Raw genomic sequence first — 22,403 nt, 5'->3', positions numbered from 1 at the left:
AGAAGGAAATGGCAAACCACTCCAGTATCTTTGCCAAGAAAACCCCAAATGGAGTCATAAGGAGTCAGACAGGACTAAACAACCACAACAAATGATTATTATTTGTTTTCTAAATGACAATACCAGTTTTCTCTGTACTAACCTTGTGACCTTGGGCAAATCATTTCCCCTCTATGGGCCTCTGTTTCCTCACTGTAAAATGAAGGGGGTGGACTAGGTGGCTTCTAATGTCCACCCTACACTCACTTCTTATCTAACCTAATATTCTTATCATTTAAAACATTTCATTGAGTATGTAAGGGGAGACTGTAATTGTCAGAAGACCATTGCAGCTGTCCAGTTGTTACTTGTGAGAGAAAGGATGATCTTTTGGGGGGATGTTTCCCAGCATTCTCCCAGTTCCACACTAACAAATTAGGTCAAGCTGTTCTACTGTTTTGTGTCACTGACTCCTTTGGCAGTCTGGTGAATCCTTCTTAGAATGATGTTTTTTTAAGTGCAGGAGACCAAATATATTGAAATAAAGATATAAAAATATTTTAAATGTTCACAAATTAAGAACCCCTGAATTAGGGGAATGCCCAGGGAGTCTGTCCCTGAAAGAATGAGATATAAGACAAGTAAGATTCAAGGGGCCAGAGAAAAGGGAGGAGGGATTAAAACCACACCCTTCCTAACCAGGAGGAAGTTTTCATGTTTGTTCAATAGCAAAAGACCATAGGATCATATATTTAGAAGAAAGTAGCAAATGTATTTTATGTAGGCTAAAAAATAATACATCTCAGGCATTGATCTGTCAAAAGAGGGAAGACATAGAATGAGGTAGGCATTTAGGGCATGGCCAATGGGGGCATTCATCTTCCAGGACTATGCTTATTTGTTAGAAGGGTTGAGTTTTTATTTTTAATAAGTTACTTGCTTAGTGACATTTGCCCCAGCTAGTGTCTGGGGCAAGATTAGAACTTGGGTCTTCCTGACTTCTAGCTGCTTTAGGCACCAAGCTCTTAATGATGCCCACACAAAAGCAGTCTAAGGCACTAAGCCCTCAAGTAGAAGCTCTCATTTTTCTAATTCTCCTTCAAGTTTTCCTCATCTTGAGATGTGCCAAAGAACATTTAGAGCCTTTATTTTCTAAATAATTTGCTCTTCAACCACTTGCATTATTTGTTTTCATTATTTTCCCACCCTCAGTCTCTGAGAGATGTTGCTAGTGATTTCACTTTCTAAATAGATTTAGCATTCTGGTAACCCAAGGTAGTCTTTTGCATTCAGTCAGGGAAAAATGAGATGGTTGTAAATAGGCCTTAATTAGGAGGCCATTCTTCAAGCTTGCTGAATCCTTCATTACGATCTTCTCCTTTCAGCACTTAGCAGGTGACTGAGGGAGAGCTTTGGAATTTTCTTTTTGCTTTTGAAGACTCAGGGATTGTGAAGAAGCTTATGTGGGCAACCAGAGGGAGAGGAGAAGATGCTAGATATAGCTGAATCTGTGTCAGATGATGAGATAAGCCAGGACAGTGTTTTATATGTTGTCCTCAGTTTAGCATTAATAAAGACCTATCATCCTGATGGGCGGTTGAGCATGAATTAGAAAGTCATGTTTATATATAATATGGATGGATGGACAGACAATTAGATGGATAGATAGATTGACAGACAGATAGAGGAGAGAGAGATTGATAAATTGACAGACAAATAAAGGAGATACAGATAGACAGACAGAAGATAGATAGGTAGACAGATGATGGATGGACAGATAGATAGATAGAAGAGATAAGAGTACACAGAGAAAGATGGATAGATAAATTGACAGGTAGATAGATGATAGATGGATGGATGGGTAGACAGATAGATGGATAGATAGATAGATAGATAGATAGATAGATAGATAGATAGATAGATAGATAGATAGATAAATCTTGATAGGTAGAAAAATTGTTTTTTTTTTTTTTACAAATTTTTACATTTTACAAATGAGTAGACAGAAGTTTAAAGAATGCAAATGACTTTCTGAAAGTCGAGGTGTCAGAGATCCCTGAGAGGCCTCCCAAGAGAAGTTGGCATTCAAGGCCCTCCACAGTGTGCCCCAACCTACCAGTTCAATCTTTGTCCACCATACTAGTGATTTGGTCAGTGTTGGGAGCTCCTGGTAAGGATCTTCCCTCCATCAAGGCAGATTGGAATCGTCTCTACAGTGCCCGGGGGGAAAAAGGGTAAGTAACTCGCAAAGGGTTACTGAACAAAGATATGGAAGATTCAGAAGATGAAGCCAATCCTTCTGACTATGACACCAACTCTCCAGCCATTATCTGGGGCCCAGGGGTGGGGAACCTACAGCCTTAAGGCCACATGTGGCACTTTTAGGTCCTCAAGTATGGTCCCTTGATACAACCCAAACTTCACAGAAGATTTCATCAAAGGGCCACCTAGAGGGCCGCATGTGGCCTTGAGGCTGCAGAATCCCCATCCCTGAAATTCCAGGCTGTTTTTCTGCCTCCATCTCAGCAGTGTGTAATGACCAGATCAAGAAGATGAATTCAAATCCTTTCCTATAGGCTTGCTTGGCTATGTAACCCTGGGCAATGCAGCCGAACTCTACAAGACTCAATTTCCTCATCTGTTAAAAGGAGCTAATAATAACACCCACCTCACAGAATTGTTTTGAGGATCAAATGAGATCATAATATGCAGGATATCTCCAAAGTTTTAGGGCAGTTGTAAGTTTTAATAGCTTATTGAAATGCTATTTATTATCACTTATTAATACTAATTAAAAACTGTTAACTAAATCTATAATTAAAATATTTTAAAATAATACTATGTATTAATCACGGAATGCTGTTAATAACTTAGTAATACTACTTAAAAGCTATTAACAGTTAAAATCATTAATAATATAATTATTGCTTATCGATGAGCTAGTAAAGCTTAAGGCTGCCTCAAGACTTTTAGGATGCCCTTCTCTACACAAAGTGCTGTATGGATGCCGGCTATTTTAACTACTGTTCTCTAACATGAACTCCTCATTCCATCCACACTGGGGAGTAAACAGCTGATTAAAACCGCAGTAGAATTAAAAAGAAAGGATATATGAAAAAGACACTATCTACATCCAGAGAAAGATCTGATAAATAGAAGTATGCATAGAATAATTTTGCATATAGATGCCTATTTGTGTCTAATAGTAGCCATCTCTAGGGTGGGGCAGAGGGGAGCAAGGAAAAAAGGGAAAAAATTACATGATAACTTTGTTATATATTTAAAAGGAATTGCAAGTTATGCATAATATATTTGCAGTTTCATATGCGATCTTTTTTATTATACTGTTACATAAATGCTTATTTTATTCCATAAATTAAAAAAAACAAAATAAATAAATCATGCTAGAATGGAATAGGCTGCTTTTGGAGATGGTGAGGTTCCCATCACAGGATATATTTAAGGAGAATTCAGCTGACTGATTCTCTGAGGTGTCATAGAGGGTGTTTCGACATAATCTTTAGAACTGGAACAGAGCTCAGAGGTCATGCTAGTCATAGGATCACATATCTAGAGAGCAAACAGACCTTGGAGGTCATTTTACAATTGGGGAAACTGAGGCTCCACAGAGGGGAGACGACCTGTCAGTGAAGGTCAGAGGTAGAGCTGGGATTGGAGGCCATGGTTACTGACTCCAGATCCAGGACTTGCCCCCACTGTACCTGCCCATCAGATAAGGAGTTAGGCTACATGTCCTCCCCTAGGGTCCAGCTTTCCCCACCTCCTCTCTTTTCCTCTGAAATGGATGCTAATTCATCTCTACATGGGGGGCTTGTTGGAAAACTCCTACAAATGACTTGTAGTGGTGGTAGCTAAGATGAGAGGCATACTAATAATGATACTTGATGCTGATTTACTTAATCTATTGGCATTAAAGAATTTCACCTGGGGACCCAAGATTGTGTCTTTAGGGAATATCATTGGTGTACCTGTAGAACCCACTTAATGAATTTTTTCTCTCTCAAAAAACCTTGAAAATGTGCTGCTCAGAATGGGGGCTGAGCAGCTAGGGCTGCTTATGGTCGTTAGTAACCTGATTATGGACAACTAGGTGGCACCATAGTGCATAGAGTACTGGCCCTGGAGTCAGGAAGACCTGAGGTCAACTGCAGCCTCAGATGCTTACTAGCAGGGTGACCCTGGGTAAGTCACTTAACCCTTTTTGCCTCAGTTTTCTCATCTGTAAAATGAACTGGAGAAGGAAATGGCAAACCATGCCAGTATCTGTTTCCAGAAAACCCCAAATGGGGTCATGAAGAGTCAGACGTGACTGAACAACATGTCAAATGTACAAAGCGCCATACTAAGTACAAAGGATATAAATATAAAAGCAAGAACAGTCCCTGTCCTCAAGGAACTTAAATTCTAGCCAGAGTCAGGGAGGGATGCTCTATTTTGGAAAGTTATGGAGATGGTGAGTAGGGCCATTGGGAAGTGAATTTACACACTTCTTCCTGGCAGAGTTGATTTCATCACTGTTCCAGAGCTGAGTGGGTTGAGTGTGCCCAGGTGTTGCCAGATGTGCCAGCCCTCCATGACTACACATGTCTCCCAGACCTCTTCTTTGTGCCCCTGTACGGCCCCATCTTTGGACTGCAAAGAGCTTCTCTATTGACGTATGGGTGACGTAGATTGTTCCCTGTGCCAACAGGCAGAGAGCAGTGCAGGCTCCCAGAGGAGCCCCCCTCAGCCCAGGGAGGGGGGAAGAGTGGGCTCACCATCTGCTGGATAGACCAGGCTCCAGGGAGGATTTGTCACAAACATCCATTGTGATGCAGAAAATGAACCAAATGTCCTCAGTTTTTGCTCCCTCTGGCTAACTCCCTCCTCTCCCTCACTTTGCTTCCTCTTCTCTTATGGTGTCTCCAAAAGGCAAGTGTCCTTTCCTTCTTGCTGGTAGCTGCTTTTTTGGTCAAAGAGTTTCAAATGGGCTTTTAAAAAAAACTTTTCAAATTTACTTCAAATCGAAGCCATTGGGATTTATTCACACTCACAATCCTTCATATGCACGCAAAAAGTGTAGAAAGCATTGGTAACTCTGGGTCTCCAGAAACAAAGCTGAAAAAGTAGTCTTGGTCCTCAAAGATGCTTATATTCTACTGGAAGGGAAATGTCTGAGATGATAAGGAATTTCAAGAGGAGGGAGCAAGCCTTTAACTATTAAGGAGGTCATAAGATGAGAGGACTTCCAGCCTATCTGGTCCAGCTCCTTTCATTTTACAGAGAAGAAACTTTGGGGGCCATGAGAGGGTAAGTAATTTGCCCAATGTCACACAAGTAGTATGTGTCCAAGGCAGGATTTGAATCAACATTCTCTGACTTTACCATCATTATTCTTGATGATTGTAAGAACCTTCCAGTTAGTCTCTCTGCTTCAAGTCTACTTCTCTGGTCCCTCTCTTTTAGAGCCCTTCAGAACCTGGCTCCAGTCTACTTTTTCCTTTCTCCATACTCAGTGATCCAGTGACATTGACCTCCACCCCATCTCCTGATTCCACTCCTGGACCTCTCTCCTTCCTCATCTCAGCTTTCTGACTTTCTTCTGGTCCTACTTCCTTTTACAAGAAGCTTTAGCTAGTGCCTTCCCTTAGTCGATTATCTCCAATTTATCCTGGCTTTTTGTTTGTGCATGGCTGCTTGCGTGTTGTCTTCCTCCTTAGACTGTGAGCTCCCTGAAGGCAGGGATCATTTTTTGACCTTTTTTGTACATAAGAAAGTCTTGCTGACTGACTGTGCCCACTTAGGAAAGGCATCCCACTGGAGATGAACTTTGAAAATGGGCCAGTCAGAGATCTTCAGCTCTCCAAGATCCTTTCTTGTGCCTTACCCTTCCTGGAGGCCAGAGAGAGCAGCATGGATAGACTGGTGTGTGTAGTTAGATGAGTGGGAATAATGAAGCCTATGAAGTGGTCACCTTATTTGAATTTTCATTCCATATTTCCAATAGACTGGAACCAACGACCATACTTTACATAATTCTGACTTTGAATAATGTGAATTCAAATATATTTAGCCACTTCACAGGCTTCATTATCAGGATTTGGTTGGTTTCTGTGTCTTTCTCAGCAGTGTTTTCCTCTATACCTTTGACTGTATTACAGAGTGTCCTCTGAGAAGTTCCTGTGGTCTAGGTGGGAGGGTTGGGGGTGGAGAGGAGCCAGGGTGAGAAAAGGGGGTGAGGCAGGGAAGCAATGCTGGGATGGAAATGCAGAGGAAAGACTGAATGAAGGACAAAGAGACAATGAGTATTTGGTTGGTGGGGGTCTGTTTTTTACAGGACCATAGATTTAGAACTGGAAGGCCCTAATCTAGTCCAGTTCCCTCATTTCATGAGGTGAGGAAACTGAGGCTCCGGGAGGGCTTTTGGTAATTACCAAAGTCTCCAAGAAAGTAAATGGCAAAGTCAAAGACTGGAACCTGGGTCTTCTGACAAAATGCAGCAAACGTCTTTCCAATCTCCCCCAGCCAACCTCATTTTACGGAGGAGGAAATGAAGTTGGAGTAGGGGGCAGGTAACTGGAAGGGATCTGCGAAGCCAACTGGTTCATCTCTTCATTTTGCAGATAAGTAAACTGAGGCCTAAAGAGATGAAGATTTTCTTTTTGAATTGTAATAGTATTGATGAGGTTTCAGTAGGGTTGCGGCGGGTCACGTCTAAAGAATTACAAAGACCAACTCCAAGCCAGTAGGAAAGATTTATTATAGTTTTGAGGTTTTATGCTCTGGCAGGTGGCTAAGTTACTTTGAGAAAAATAGCCCCTTAGTAAGGCAAGACACATAATTTTATAGAGAATATGATGCTGATTACACAAGCAAGATTTACATACAATTATGGGAACATGATTGATAGGAGGGGTTTGTTGAGGGATTAGGTAATGGAGGAGGGGTCCCGGCCTTAGTGTAACTGCGCATGTAGTTACCCATAATGCATACAGTTAGGGGGCATGCATGTATGGTAATGATTTACAATACACTCGGTGTCATAGGTTCACGCCAGGTCAGCCCTTTACTATTACTGCGCAGGCGCTAAAATAGGGTGGGCCCTTTACGGTTGGGTGGTCCAGAATCCTGCTCTACATCCGGTGGTGCTGTTTTTTGATTGGCTAGCTGTTGTGGCCTTGATGGTAAGGATGGATAGTTAGGTATTGTGGTCCTGTCTTGGACTAAATGGATGATGTGATTGCACACCTGTTCTTGTGGGAAAGGGTCTAGGGGGCGGCAAGTGGAGGGTGGTAGTGCTGAGTAGCACACCTGTTGTTTCTGTGGGAACTAAGAGTTCAGGGACACACTTGTTCTAATGAGCAGTGAGGCATAAGTTAGGCATTGGTGGGGGGGCTAGGTAGATACAGTGGGCCTGTAGTAGAGTTTGGATACTGGGGCTGAGGGCAGTTCTGTTAGGACTCCATTAGTACTTTTTTCCAATTGCAAGTAAAGAGAGTTTTTAACATTCATTTTTATAAAATTTTGAGTTCTAAATTTTTCTCCCTCCCTCCCCCCCAAGACAACAAGAGGTCTGATATAGGTTATACAAGTACAATAATGTTAAACGTATTTCCATATTAGTCATGTTGTGAAAGAAGAATCAGAACAAGAAAACTGAGAAAGGAAAAATAAACCTCCCAAAACAAGTGAAAATAGTATACTGCTCTCTATATTCAAAATCCATAGTTCTTTCTCTGGATGTGGACAGCATTTTCCATCACGAGTCTTTTGGAGTTGTCTTAGATCCTTGCACTGCTGAGAAGAGCTAAGTCTCAAAGTCAGTCATCACACAATTTTGCTGTTACTATGTACAATGTTCTCCTGGTTCTGCTCATTTCACTCAGCATCAGTTCATATAAGTCTTTCCAGATTTTTCTGAAATTCGCCTGCTCATCATTTCTTATAGCACAATAGTATTCTGTTACATTCATATACAGCAACTTATTCAGCCATTCCCTAATAGATGGGCATCCCCTCAATTTCCAATTCTGGGAAGGATTTTCTTAAAGGCATACTTGAACCCAGTTGCTCTGACTCCAAATACTGTGCTCTTTCCCAGTGCCAGGTAATATAAATATAAATATATACATACATACATATATATATAATTGACAAACTTGAAAGAGCTATAGAAATGTCAGTTATAGAGTATGAGATCCTATGGCATAGCAGATAAGAGAGTCAGACTTGCAATCAGGAAGACCTATGTTCAGGGCATACCTTAGGTACACTCCTCTCAGAGAAGTCACTTAAACAACCTCTTAGCACTTTGGGCCAGTGGTGTCAAACTCAGATAGAAAAGGATTACCGTCTACATATTGACTTATAAAACCTCAAAATAACATTATCTATATTTTCTTATATTTTTATTAATTTTATTAAATTGTTTCCCAGTTACATTTTAGTCTGGTTCAGACTAGATGTGGATATTTCACTGTTTGCTTGCGACCAGCATGTGGTGAGTTTGACACCTTTGTTTGGAAAACTCTTTAGGACTATATGTCTATTTTATGTGAACCAAGGATTCTTTAATCTTTGCTATGTTATGACCCCAAAACTTATGGACCCTTTCTCAGCATCATGGCTTTAAATGTGTGGCACAGAATACACCAGAACACAAAGAAAACTGATGATATTGAAATAAAATTGTCAAAATGTTTCTAAAAATCAGATTCATGGATCCAAAGTTGAGAAGACCTAGAATAGGGAATTTTCCCACCAAAAATTTCCCTGTACCAGGAAAACCAGAAATCCAGTTCCTCTCTCCCTGTCAATCAATCAGTAAACATTTAGTAAATACCTACCATGTTCTAGGCACTGTGCTAAGTTTTCTGGGGCTACAAAAAGAGGTGAAAGATAGTCGGTGCCCTCAAGGAGCAATTTAATGTGATTATAGAATGCAAAGGATTACTCACGATAACTAGAGAATTTTGATCAGGGACTTCGGCAAGCTTATAAAAACTGGGGTGCCAAGTTTATGATCTCTGAATGTTTTATGGTATCAGAAAGGGAGAAATGTGCAATAGGGAGAAAACTCAGGGAGACCAGAGCAATGACTTTGGCATCTCAGTCAAGTCCCAGGCAGAATGCCTGATAACATCTTGGTGGATAAGCCAGAAGGAGACAGCTGTCTGCTGGTGATCGGTAGTGTCATCTCTATTCCAAATCTAGTAAAAGGTCATGATTAGCCTAGAGAAAGTTCTCCTGTAGCAAGCCGCATGGTTCTGCCTTCAGACTCTCCTGTTCTTAACATTTGAATCAGAAACATGGGTGAAGACATAGATGAGATGGGCTTACTGAGTTTGCAGATGCCAAAAAAAACTAGGAGACCAAGTTAGTACATAGGAGGACCACGTCATCTTTCAAAAAAGATTTGCACAAGTCAGAATGACGGGATGAATCAAACAAGGTGAAATGTAGAGGGGGAAAATGGAAAGTCATGCACTCAGGTTTCAAAACAAAACCAATTCTCTAAATATAGGATGGGCAGATGTAGCAAGACAGAGGGGGTCTGGGAAAAAGAGGAAGTGGCTTTAGTTGCATGTAAGTTCACTGTGAGTCAATTAGCCTCATTTGATTACCGAAGCAACAATCCTTAATTGCCATCTTGGGTTCCATTACTAGACCTTTTCTGTCCAAATTCAAGAGGAAACAGTCCCACTGTTCCAAGCCTATACCCATCTCACCAAGTTAGGAGTCTTTCCTAGCCAGGAGATGGTAAACTCCTTGGAGGCAGGGACTGGTTGTTTTGTTTTGTTTTGAATTTTTGTTTGTTTTGTCTTTGTGACCAGCAACTAATTGATTTACAGGAGCATTTGTTAAGAATGTCTTATGTGTCAAGCACTATACTGGTGATACAGAAGCATAGATAGGGTCAGAAGGTTAAAGCTGAACAGTATCTTTTAGAGCCTTTAATTACCATCCCTCCATTTTATAGATAAGGAAACTGAGGTATAGAGAGGTTAAATGATTTGTCCGTGGTCACACAGCTTAGTAACTGAGTCAGGTTTTGAACTTAGGTCTTCCTAACACCAAGTCCATTGCTCTACCCATTGTACCACCTACTTCTTAAAAGAGACCTCAGAGGTCATTTGAACTAAATTCCTCCTCAGCAGGAATCCACTGGATAAAATCCCTCATAAATAGTCAGATAGCCCCTTCTTGAAGGCCTCTTTTGTTGTTGAGTGGTTTCAGTCATGTCCAACTCTTCATGAACCCATATGAGGTTTTCTTGCAAAGATCCTGGAGTGGTTGGCCATTTCTTTCTCTAGCCCATTTTACAGATGAGGAACTGAGGCAAATAAGGTGAAGTGACTTGCCCAGGGTCATACAGCTAGTAAATGTCTGAGGCCAGATATGAACCCAGGAAGATGAATCTTCCTGACTCCAGGCCTGGGACTCTACTGCTATCCCTGAAGACCTCTAACTATGGGTAAATCCCTATCCATCATAACTCACTCTCCTTAGGCAACCCATTCCATATTTAGATAGCTCTAATTTTTATATAATTTTTATTTTTTTGTTGCTTTTTGGAGAGGGGAGGGCAGGGCAGTTGGGGTTAAGTGACTTGCCCAAGGTCACATGGCTAGTAAGTGGTAAGTGTCTGAGATCGCATTTGAACTCAGGTCATCCTGACCCAGGGCTGGTGCTCCATTCACTGCACTACCTAGCCACCCTGATAACTCTAATTTTTAGGAAGCTCTTTGTTGTAATACATTGAAATCTGTCTCCCAGTAACTGCCCACCCCCCATCCCCTCACAGAGCCCCATTGTTCCAGTGTCTGCCCTCTGGGGCCAAGCAGACCAAGGCCAGTCGCTCTTGCATGTGACAGCCCTTGGATAGATCCTTCATGGCGCCTCACTTCTGCTTCTCCCATCTCCCAGTGCCTCTGTGGCTTCTTCACGCACACATAGTCCATACTCTGTTGGGCTGCAGCCAATGGTGCATTATTTGGTTGATTTTCACTCTCCACTGTTTGGGGTCAGGTTCAGATTCATGGTAATTGCATCCTTCCAGCCTGGTAGGTTTGGAGTCAGTGGAGCAGGGAAGTATATTGTTTACTTTCTGCTTTGCTTTGCTAAGGGAAATCTGGGGCTTGTTATTCTACTGTTAAAACATTAATTAGTTATACCCGAGCCAGTAAACATCATGGAAGCCAAAATTAGTATTTTTAATACATCTCCTGCAGAATGCAACTGGGGATGAGGGCCAGCTACTGTGGCAAGATGGGGGGAAGTGCTTAAAAAGAAAAAAAAAAGCATGGCTCAGTAGAATTTAACTAGAACTCACTGAATATTCCGCAGTAACAAATAGAGGCAGATTGGGGACTCCTCCAGCTGGGAACAGAGAAAGGACAACTTGTCCGTGAGGCCCAGTGGCCTTCTCCACACTGAGCAGGGGCTGGCCTGTACCCAGTTGTGGATGAGTGGTTTCTATTCAGAGGCTTTTGAGTTGCAAGGGCTTTATCAATCTTCTAGCTCTATCCCTTCCATTTAAAAAATTAATTATATTTTTAAAAAATTAACAAAAATCTTTTTTCTCTCCTACCTCATCGGGGGGAAAAAATGAAAAGGAGAGCCTTTGGAACAAATATGCATGGTCAAGCAAAGCACATTGATAGTGTCTAAAGTCTTTCTCTCTCTCCCCCTCCCCCTCCTCCAACATGGTTATCCCTTCTACCTTGTGACTTTCTCCATTATGGTTTCGATATATCACGGGTCAGCCTAAGAAATTAAATGGGAATTTTGGGGAGTTTTGTAAGCCGCAGATATCACATGAAGCCTGGCAGATGACACAGAAAAATTTTAGAAACTCAGAAATGTACAAAATATACATAGAGTATTGTATAACATCAACATATTTTATCTTTTAATAACAATTCATACTTCATCTCTGGGAGAAGGTAGGGACAAAAAATTTTGCATGGATTTTCCAAATCATAGAGGTGCTGAGCCTCTGACCTCCATGATGTGGAAGGGATAACTTGATGCCAAACAAGAGACATTTGTATTATATCCTAGAGGCAATAGGGAGCCATTGTAGCATCTTGAGCAGGGACTAACTTTATGCTTTAGGAATATAACTTTGTTTATTGTCTTTTTTTGAGGGGGGAGGGCAGGACAATTGGGGTTAAGTGACTTGCCCAAGGTCACACAACTAGTAAATGTTAAGTGTCTGAGGTTGCATTTGAACTCAGGTCCTCCTAACTCCAGGGCCAGTGCTCTATTCACTGCGCCACCTCGCTGCCCCAGCAATATAACTTTGAACTGTGAAACTGATAACAGGTTTCTGTCTCAGATACAAATAAATCTCTGGTAGAGAAGGGGCTTGATGTTTCCTAACATTATCGTTGATTGAGGTCTTTTTATTGATATTCTATTCAAGTCATTTTGGACCAGAATTATGTACCCACAAAGCTCTTGGAAAATTTTGTTCTGCCTTTCACTATCCTGCTAATATTCCTAAAGGCTCATGTAGGTTTCCATCGCATCTGAAGCCTCAACCAGAGATCACAAAACCAGTGAGCTCTATAGTCTGACAGCTGAGACTCATGGATAATTTCATACGTTAAAATGAGTTTGTTGTGTGAATAACTCTTTTACATAATGATACATTATTTAATGATGCCATTTTAATGTAAATTGTAGCTGTTCCCATTCTTATAAAGTTTTTATTAAGTGACCCAATTTCCATGCCTTAAATTAAAAAAGGCAGCCCTTGACCAAATTACAAGTGAGCCTAGATTCTTCCTCTCTTCTGTCCAACTCCATTTGCCCAAATGTTTGCCAACCTCAAGTTTGACCCATGGTTGGGTCCCATGTCTACCTTTTGGATAAGCCAACCTTTTGTAGGACATTCCACTTGAATGATCTTGGACAGCTTCCCTATTTCTGGCTTAATTCATTTTCTCAGTGGGTTGCTGATCACCACATTCATTCATTCCTTCGCGTCCTTTGAAATTTAAGTCCTTCCATAAATCCATGATTGGTACATACAGTAAGAACACAGTAGGGAAGAATCAGGTCCTTTTGCCAAATGATTTTCCAATGAGATTTCCCACCCGATTTTCAGCTGAGCCTCTGGCTAAACAGTAGCTATTCAGTACTGGACTCTCATTTCCCCTTGTCTGAAATGAGCCCCACCACACTTACAGGTTCCACTTTAGATACTAATTAGTTCTTTGACCCTGGTTAAGTTACTTACATCATAATGTACTCATCTACAAAATTGGGGGAAGTAGAGAGTTGGATGGCCTTTAAGATCCTTCCAACTCTGAATCTACATCCATTCTTTGACCTAGAAGGGACCTCAGAGGCTAGCCAGTCTAACCCATACCTGCCACGAAATCATCAGTCAGCATGCATTTATTAAGTGTTTACTATATACTAGGCAGGACAACTGGGTGGTGCCATAGTGCACTGAATACTGGACCTGGAGTCAGAAAAACTCATCTTCCTGAGTTCAAATCTGGCCTGATGCACTTAATACCTGCGTGACCCTGGGCAAATCACTTAACCCTATTTGCTCATTTTCCTCATCATAAAATGAGCTGGAGAAGGAAGTGACAAACCACTCTAGTATCTCTGCCAAGAAAACCCCAAATGGGGTCATGGAAGAGTTGGGCACATCTGAAACGACTGAACAACAACAACAAAAATATAGCAGGCAGGGCGGCTAGGTGGCACAGTGAATGGAGCACCAGCCCTGGAGTCAGGAGGACCTGAGTTTAATCCAGCCTCAGTCATGTAACACTTACTAGCCATGTGACCTTGGGCAAGTCACTTAACCCCAGTTGCCCTGCCTGCCCCCTCCAAAAAAAGCAAAAAACCAAATATATATATATATCAGGCACTGTGTTGTCCAGCCTTTGCTTGAAGATTCCATCAGGAGGAAACTAAGGAGAGAGGAGGGGAAAGAGTAGAGACAGACCAGGAAGGAACTCACCCATAGTTTATAGGCACTATATCTAGAGCTAGGGGGGACCTCAGAAACTAGCCAGTTCACACTTCCTATTTTGTATGTGAAGAAACTGAAGCCCATGGAGGTTAAGTGACTTCACCAAAGTCATACAGGTACTAAGTTTAAAGGTGATATTTGAACCTAGGTTCTCTGACTCAGAACAAATGCCCCTTTCATTGTGCCACTCTGCTATTGCCAATGGCGGGGTGCATATAGGAAGGGAAGAAATGTGCTATTTAATAGTTGCTGTTAACTCCCTGCAAACTTCAGCACCCTGTAGCAAAGGCCTTATGGCCCTACCCTATGTAGTCCTCCAGTGCTCAGGAAGGAATTCTTCATTTGGTCTCACAAGCACTCCTGTTCACCTCCAAAATATTCCAATTTAGTCCCTTTTAAGTTGAATGGATTAGCCATTTCTTCCACTGACCTTCCTGATTCAGCTTTCTATCTAGCCATCTCTCTGATAAAGACAGTTTGGTTTACAGGACCGGCCAACATGCTGTTAAGAACAGCTGAAGCAGCTTTATATTCTCCTGCCTTTATTGGTCTGCTAGCCTTTAGCCTACACATTTTCTATACTTCAGTCTCTTATTTCAAACCAATTCGCCTTGCCTTTAATGCACCAACTGTGCTTCCTTCTTCCAACTGCTCTTTATATGCATTAATTTTTCAGGTCCTTTTCATCCCGGTCTTTTCAGAGTAATAGACTCTTTGCACGCTTCCTAGCTTGGCCGTGAAGTATTGTCCTGGGCGTTCTTTCCTCGTGATTGTGCTGTGGAAAAGACTTTACCACAATGAATGAATGTTTGAAAGCGTCAGGGGAGCTGCGTTCTAGCAGCGTTACCTGGGGCAGATCATTCTAACTCTGGGCATCCGCCACTTTTGTAAAATGAGGGGTTGGGCAATCTCTTGGAAGCCCTCCAATTCTGGTATGTTTTAGTATTTTTAGTGTATAAGATCATGGGATGGTGGAGCTGGAAGGACCCTACAGATCCAGCCCAGGCAAGTCAGCATGCATTTATTATGCACTCACTGTGCTCTAGGCACTGTGCTAAACGCTGGGGACACACAGTCAGTCAGGAAGCATTGATTAAGTTCCTACCATATGCCAGGCACTTTGCTAAGTGAGGGGGATGTGGCAAAAGGCAGGGGGAGTCAACATTCCAACAACTTGGAATGTACAAGATATGCACAAGATAAAATGGAGATAGTCTTCACCCCAAGGTTGAGGTCCAGAGATTTTAAGTAAGTTGCCCTGAGTTACCCAGCTATTTGGTGAGAGAACCAGGACTGGAATGAAAGCCTTATTTATAAAGGGAACCCCCAGATGACCTTAGATCTTGATCCAGGCTTGGAATCAGAAAGACTTTTGTTCATGAATTCAAATCCAGCCTCAGACACTTACTAGCTATGTGACCCTGGACAAGTCACTTAACCCTGTTTGCCTCTGTGTCCTCATCTGCAAAATGAGCTGGAGAAGGAAATGACAAACCACTTTAGTATCTCTGCCAAGAAAATTCCAAATGGAACCACAGAGTCAGACATGACTGAAACAACTGAACTGTGCCTTGATACCCAACCCTGGGAACCCCTTCCCAGGCTCCTCTGGGCTGAGGTTGTGACCCATGCCACCATCCCTTAGAGACCCTGTCTGATGCCCTCTCTGTTTAAGGTCTGTGTTTTGCACTCTGGTGAAGCCTTTGGGGCCCTTCTCAGAATATCTTTAAATCCAGAAAGTAAAAAACATAGGGATACAAAGGAAATTAATGAAATTGAAACACAGCTATAGAAAAAAGATATTCAGACTCCACGTTAAGGACCTCTGGTTACTAGCATCACTGGGCCTGACTATGGGCCTCCCACATAGACACCCAGTGAGTACGTCCATATCACGTGGGCTTTGGCTACTCTTCCCAAGGTGGGAGTGGGTGAGCAGTCATTCACCACCCTCTGTCACAGAAGGAAACAGGAAAGACCAATCCCCTGAGTCCACCCCTGTTGAGCTTTGGTCCTACGATCTTTCTCACCCTGCATTGTGAAAAACACCAGAGAGATTAGACAGTTTGACATTTGTACATCAGCATGTCCTTGATGAGCAAATAGAGCTCAGTCTTATGCTCTCTCCAGTTATGTTGCCCATAGCTCATTTCTGCCTTCCTTTGGGAGTCAAGCCCTTTCATAGATCCTTGATTGGGGATTAACCAAATACAGTAAGAGACCCTTCTCCAGGCTTTGTATCATTCTGTGGATGCCAGGGCAGTGCTGGGCCAGCAGAAAGCACTATGGCACCATCCAGTTGCCCTGCCTAGCATATAGTAAACACTTACCAAATGCATGCTGACTGATGACTTGGTGGCAGGTGTGGGTTAGACTGGCTAGCCCTCTGAGGTCCCTTCCAGGTCAAAGAATTGATGTAGATTCAGAGTTGGAAGGATCTTAGTGGCCATCCCACTCTCTACTTCCCCCAGCTGGGTTTGGTGGCAGGAGATCATGGGTTCACACCCCACCTCAGGCACTGTGTAGTCTTTGCCTCTCTGGGCCTCAGTTTACTTATCTGTAAAACAAAGATTTAGACTAGATAGCCTTGGAGATCCCTTCCAGTTCTGGGTCAAAGACAGGGACTGACATTTGCCTCTTTTTATATCTTCAGCAATGAGCACAATGCCGGGCACATAGTAGGTGCTTCATGCATATTGATTGATTGATTGAGTGAACATTAGATGTATTACTTGTTTTAAGTCTCACATTAGACATAAAGGCTGGGGGCAGTTAAGAGAGAGCTTACTGGGGTGTTGGAAAGACTCAGATTTGAATCTCATTGCTGTTCCTACTGTCTATGGAGCCTTAGTACAGTCTTCCCCATGCCCCAGACAGCTCTCTGAGACTTTGTTACAGAAAAGAAGCCTTTCAACTCTGATAGAGGGAGTTTCATCCCTTGGAATTCTCTTTACTAGTGAAATCCCAGTCTACTCCAAAATCAAAACAAACAAACCAACCCCAGGTCAAATTTCCCAGTAATCTTACGAAATAGACACTACAGAAATCATTTTTTCCCATTTTACTGATGAAGAAACTGAGGGTGAGAGACATAAAGTGACTTACTTCAGGTCACCCAGCTAGGAAATGACAATGACAGGATTTGAACCCAGGTTCTCCTGGCACCAAATTCAGCCTTTTTTTCTGCTGGCCCAGAAATGAAGTGACTGGCCTTGGTCACACAGCTAGCTCGTGTCAGGGGCTGACTTGGAAGCCCAAGCCCTCCTGATTCTAGGTCTAACACTCCATCTTTTACATTGCATTAATTCTCATATGAACTAATAGCTGTGAAAATGTTTTATAAACTGTTTTAGGAAGGTAAAAACTAAAAAAAAAATTTGTATCTGCCACCATGCCTAGAACAGTATTCTATTCATAGTAGGCACTTAATAACTACTGAAGGTGGTGGTTTATTATTGTTGTGGTGGTGATCTCAAACAAGTGCATCCCACCTTGGGTGCCACTCCTAGATGTGCATATGTATGTATGTGTGTATGCACATGTGTGCATGTATCATATGTGTTAGTTCCCTGTGTGTGCATATGTGTGGTGTATGTGTGCATGTATGTGTCTATATCCCATTAGAATACAAGTTCCTTGAGGACAGGAAATATATTGTCTTTTTTATGTCTAGCCCTTTAGCACAGTGCTTAGCACACAGCAATTACTCATTAATTTACTTATACAACTGCACAACTGTGTCAGAGTTGGGGTTGAAACCTAGCTGGCTGATTTTGAATTTTTATCCCCTGGATAAAATCCCACTGCCCACTGTCTGATGAAAAGGTGATAAATGAACAAAGGTCAACACTATGACAAGAGAAAGAGGAGGAGGAACAGATCCTCCTTCTGGAAAGTGAATCCTTGTTCCTTGGGTCATGGAGAATCCATCTCAAGATGATTGAGGAAAGATGCAAAGGAAATCCCTGAAGTCTACCCTAAAGAGACAGAATAGTGATGGGGTGGAGGTGGGAAATTCCTAGAATCATGAGCTGGAAGGCCCTGTAGAGGACTGTCTTGTCCATTTCTTCATTTTATAGATGAGGAAACTGAGTCATAGGGAGAGTATGACTTACCTAAAGACATACAAGCAGTATATCAGAAGTGGGGATTTGAATCCATCCCTTTCAGAGAAAAATCCACAGTACCAGAGATAGATTGAAATTCCCTTATGCTTTTTGTTTTTCTGGTATTAGAGTGCCCAGATTTGACTCACACAGATTTTCCTATAGTGCTATTTTTCCCTTCCCCAATTTTGAAGATGTACCAATATGTGATTTCTCCCCACTACACCCTGGGACTGCCTTGGTTTAACTATTGTGAACCTCACTCCCTTGGGCTTGGTTCCAGGGAAATCCGGGACTGTGGCCACAGCAGCTGAGACTAAGTCAACTTCGTCATTCTTTGACATGGTTTAGGAAAATCACTGTGGCAGATGAGTGGAGGATGTATTGGAGAGGGGAGAGAGGCAGAGGCAGGGGCTATATTCATTAAGAAAACAGCAGTGATTCAGGTGAGCATAGCTTCCCTGCCTGTGTGTTGGCCCTGCTGGTCTGCTGGTCTCAGGGAAAAGTTACTGACTCCTGGTACCCTGGGCTCTATGTGCCTAGTGGTGAGGGAACTTAGAAATCACCTAATCCAACACCTTCATTTTATTAGTAAGAAATTGAAACCCCCGAGAGTTCAAGTGATTTATCCTAGGTCACACAAATATGTAGTAGAGCCTGGATTCAAATCCAGCTCTTCTGATGGTGATGACATTACTGTCACCACCACCACCACTACTCCTGCTACTGCTACTGTTATTACTGCTACTACTACCAATGATGATAACAGTTTAGTGCTTATTCCCTCTTTTTATCCTTACAACAATCCTTTTGAGGTACTGTTATTATTCCTATTGCAAAGATGGGGAAACTGAGTGTCATAGATGTAAAGGTCATATAGCTAATAAGGATGTGAAGGGGGCTATATCTACTCTTCCTCTGCCATCATTGGGCACTGGTTCCTATGGCCGGTATTAGCTGATTTCAGGTCTAACTAGAAGATGCTGCTGAAGGGGAGAAACGGGATGAAACAGTTGTTAAAATTTAGTCTGGAACATGTCACAAACCCTGCCTCAGCTTGGGGTGGGACAACATCTAAGCAAAAATAGGAAAAACAATGCTCAGATTATAATATTGTTAAAAATTATTGGCTGTGAACTACCCATTTCATGTCAGTATCAATATTTATTCATAGCATGTAAGTATGAACTGTTGGTAGCTGGGTGGCGCCGTGGATAGTGTTGGTCCTGGATCAGGAGGACTTGAGTTAAAATCTGTTTTTTGCTCACTAGCCGTGTGACCCTGGGAAAGTCACTTAACCCTGTTTGCATCAGTTTCCTCATCTGTCAAATGAGCTGGAGAAGAAAATGGCAAGCCACTCTGGTATCTTTGCCAAGAAAACCACAGATGGGATTATGAGGAGTCAGATACAGCTAAATTATTAACAACAACAAATATAACCCTGCATGATTATCTCATGTGGGGATTCCTAAACAGTAGTAACAAAGATCAGTGTTGATCACAGATGTATTGAAAGGTCCTCGAGAGCCAAGACTGTTTGCTTTTTGTCTTTGCATCCCTAGAATCTTCCACTAATTCCCTCTATACCTAGAACTTTTTTTTTAGATTTTTCTTTTTGATTTTTGGAGGGGGGAAGGTAGGGCAGTTGGGGTTAAGTGACTTGCCCAAGGTCACATGGATAGCTTTTTGTTAAGTGTCTGAGACTGGATTTGAACTCCGGTCCTTCTGATTCCAGGGCCAGTGCTCTATTCACTGTGCCACCTAGTTGACCCTATACCTAGAACTTAAAAAAAACCCCAAACAGATCTGTGATTTCCTCACTGCAGGTAGCTCCTGGTGAGGAATTCCCTCTGTCAAAATAGATAAGCACCTGCCTTGTAATAAAATCTTATAGCAGAACTTCTTAACCTGGGGTCTGTAGGGATATGGGGATTGATTTCAGGGAGGTCTGTAAACTTGGTTAGGAAAAAATAGCACATTTATTTCAATGTAATTGCTTTCTTTGTTAATCCCAAATAATTTATTTTAAACATTTAAAAGCATGATTTCCAGAAGGGAAATAAGATATGACAGCCATAGATGTCCCTGACACAGAAAACATTAAGAATCCCTGGTAGAAAGTTATTTAGGCAATAGCACATCAAGCTCAAAGAGAAACCAATTCCTTATTGATCTAGAAAAGCCTAATTTAACATCATCTGTATCATAGTGTATTCTTATTTATTTTGTTAAGCATTTTTTATTACATTTTAATCTGGTTTAGGACAGTGAGAAGTCAAACTCCTTGTCCAGAATCACATGGCCTACAGGTATTAGGAGTGGAAACTGAGCCTTTATCTTTTGGACTACAAGGCGAGCTGTCAGTCCAGTAGGCTAGGCTATTTTTCATCCCTGGAACAAAGTAGGTGCTTCATAAATCCTTTCTGTATAAATGAATGTGATAGCGGGTTCCCATAAAACCAATCAGGAAACCTAGTCTCAGAAGGCAAGACAAATTACCAATCAATAAAAAAACTCTCCTGCTTTAATTAAGAGTTTTGAATTGCACAAGATCCTCTCTTGTTGAATGCTCAGGCAGAAAATAATTTTGCTTCCAAGTTTGCTATTTTTTTTTCTTAAAGGAGGGAGAATGGAGGAGAACAGTAAAACCATCTCCAAATCCTTTTTACAAACCCCCATCTTGGCAAACAAAGGTACAAGTTCCAAGGGCCTCAACCTACTTCTTCAGTGTTTTCCTGAATACTTGAGGCCAGTGGTCAACAGAAAGATTTTTTCCTTCTTATTTTTAGAAGTCAGATTGAAAGTTGCCACCCCTCACAGCCATTTTTGAAGGATGTAGACCTCTGATTTCATTGCTATGAGGAACAAACACCCTGGGGAGGAAATTTCCTTTGCTAGTGCAAGTTGGTACCACTTCTGTAACTTAGATGGTTGCTTGAGGTCAAGTGACTTGTCCAGGGTCCTTCATCCAATATGAATCAGAGGCAGAACTCAAACCTAGATCTTTCTGGTTCCAAGGCCAACTCTGTAGCCATTACTACTTGCTGTCTCATTTTTTTTTTTTTGCTTAAAAGGGATGTTTTCTCCCGCAGGATCTAATCTTTATCCAAAATATATGTAAATTCCATATGTCACATTTGGCAATTATAAACAACTTAAAATAAGTAGCAGCAAAAGCCAAAGCTTTTATGAAGTGTCCCCATCATCAGCAAGTCACTGGGGAATAAGCAGGAACCATATTTGTCAGTATATGCCAGCAGGTGGCGATAGTATTGCCTTTTCTTTAAAAAAATACTATTGCCTGTACTGCAAAAAATGATACTATGTATTTATTGCCTGTACTTTAAAAAATACTACATGTTTATTTCTTGTACTCTAAAAAGACAACACTATGTATTTATTGCCTTTACTTTAAAAATACTATGTATTTATTTACTTACACTGTAGCTAGTATAAGAAATTGAAACTCCCAAATATTCGCTTTTTCTGTCATGCCTCAGGTACTTTGGAATGATTAACTCTTTAGACCAGGAGACAGAAAGACCACTTCTACCATCTTTTGTCTGTGATCATGCCAGGCAGGTTAGGTGACTAGAGAGATAGGAATAAGTAAAGACTGGGTAACTAATAGAAAATGCAGGGAAGACATGGTCACGATCTTTAGGTATTTGATGAGCTGTCATTGGGGAAGAACACCACTCCCTAGATATGGCTGGAATCAATCAATCAGTAAACATTTACTAAGTGCTTACTAGGTACCAAGCACTATACTAAGTGCTGGACCTCAGACCAGGATCATCTAGCCCAATTTTTACAGATGAGGAGACTGAGGCACAGAGTGGTTCAGTGACTTGCCCCAGGTCACACATGTATTAGGTCGCAGAACCAGGGTTTGAACTGATCCTAGACTCAACTGTCTTCTGTATCACATTGTCTGTCTAACTTGGTCTGCTTGGTCCTGAGAAGGCAGGATTAAGAACAGTGGGTAGAAATCACAAAGAAGGTGCTGGGATTTTGCTGTAAGGAAAAATATCTCTAACAATTAGGATTATCCAAGAGGGAAGCAAGTTGGAAGGAGGGAGTCCTCGTTTACTTTAGGTCTTCAAGCAAAAGGAAGTAAATGAAGGGAAGGGTATATGGTACTTTTTATGTGCAAGACCATAAGAAGAGAGTGAGAAGCATCGAATTGTAGAGTGTCTTCTCTAGGAGTGTAGCCACAAAAAGGAGGAGAGACATGGGGTGATAGCTAACATAGATGGACCATGGGGTGACAGCTAACATAGATGGACCATGGGGTGATAGCTAACATAGATGGACCA

This window comes from Petaurus breviceps, unplaced genomic scaffold, assembly GCF_028583685.1.
Source record: "Petaurus breviceps papuanus isolate PSGF00001 unplaced genomic scaffold, PetGlider_PUasm1.0 225, whole genome shotgun sequence".
In the NCBI taxonomy this organism is placed as follows: domain Eukaryota; kingdom Metazoa; phylum Chordata; class Mammalia; order Diprotodontia; family Petauridae; genus Petaurus; species Petaurus breviceps.
This window is presented reverse-complemented; position numbering follows the sequence as displayed.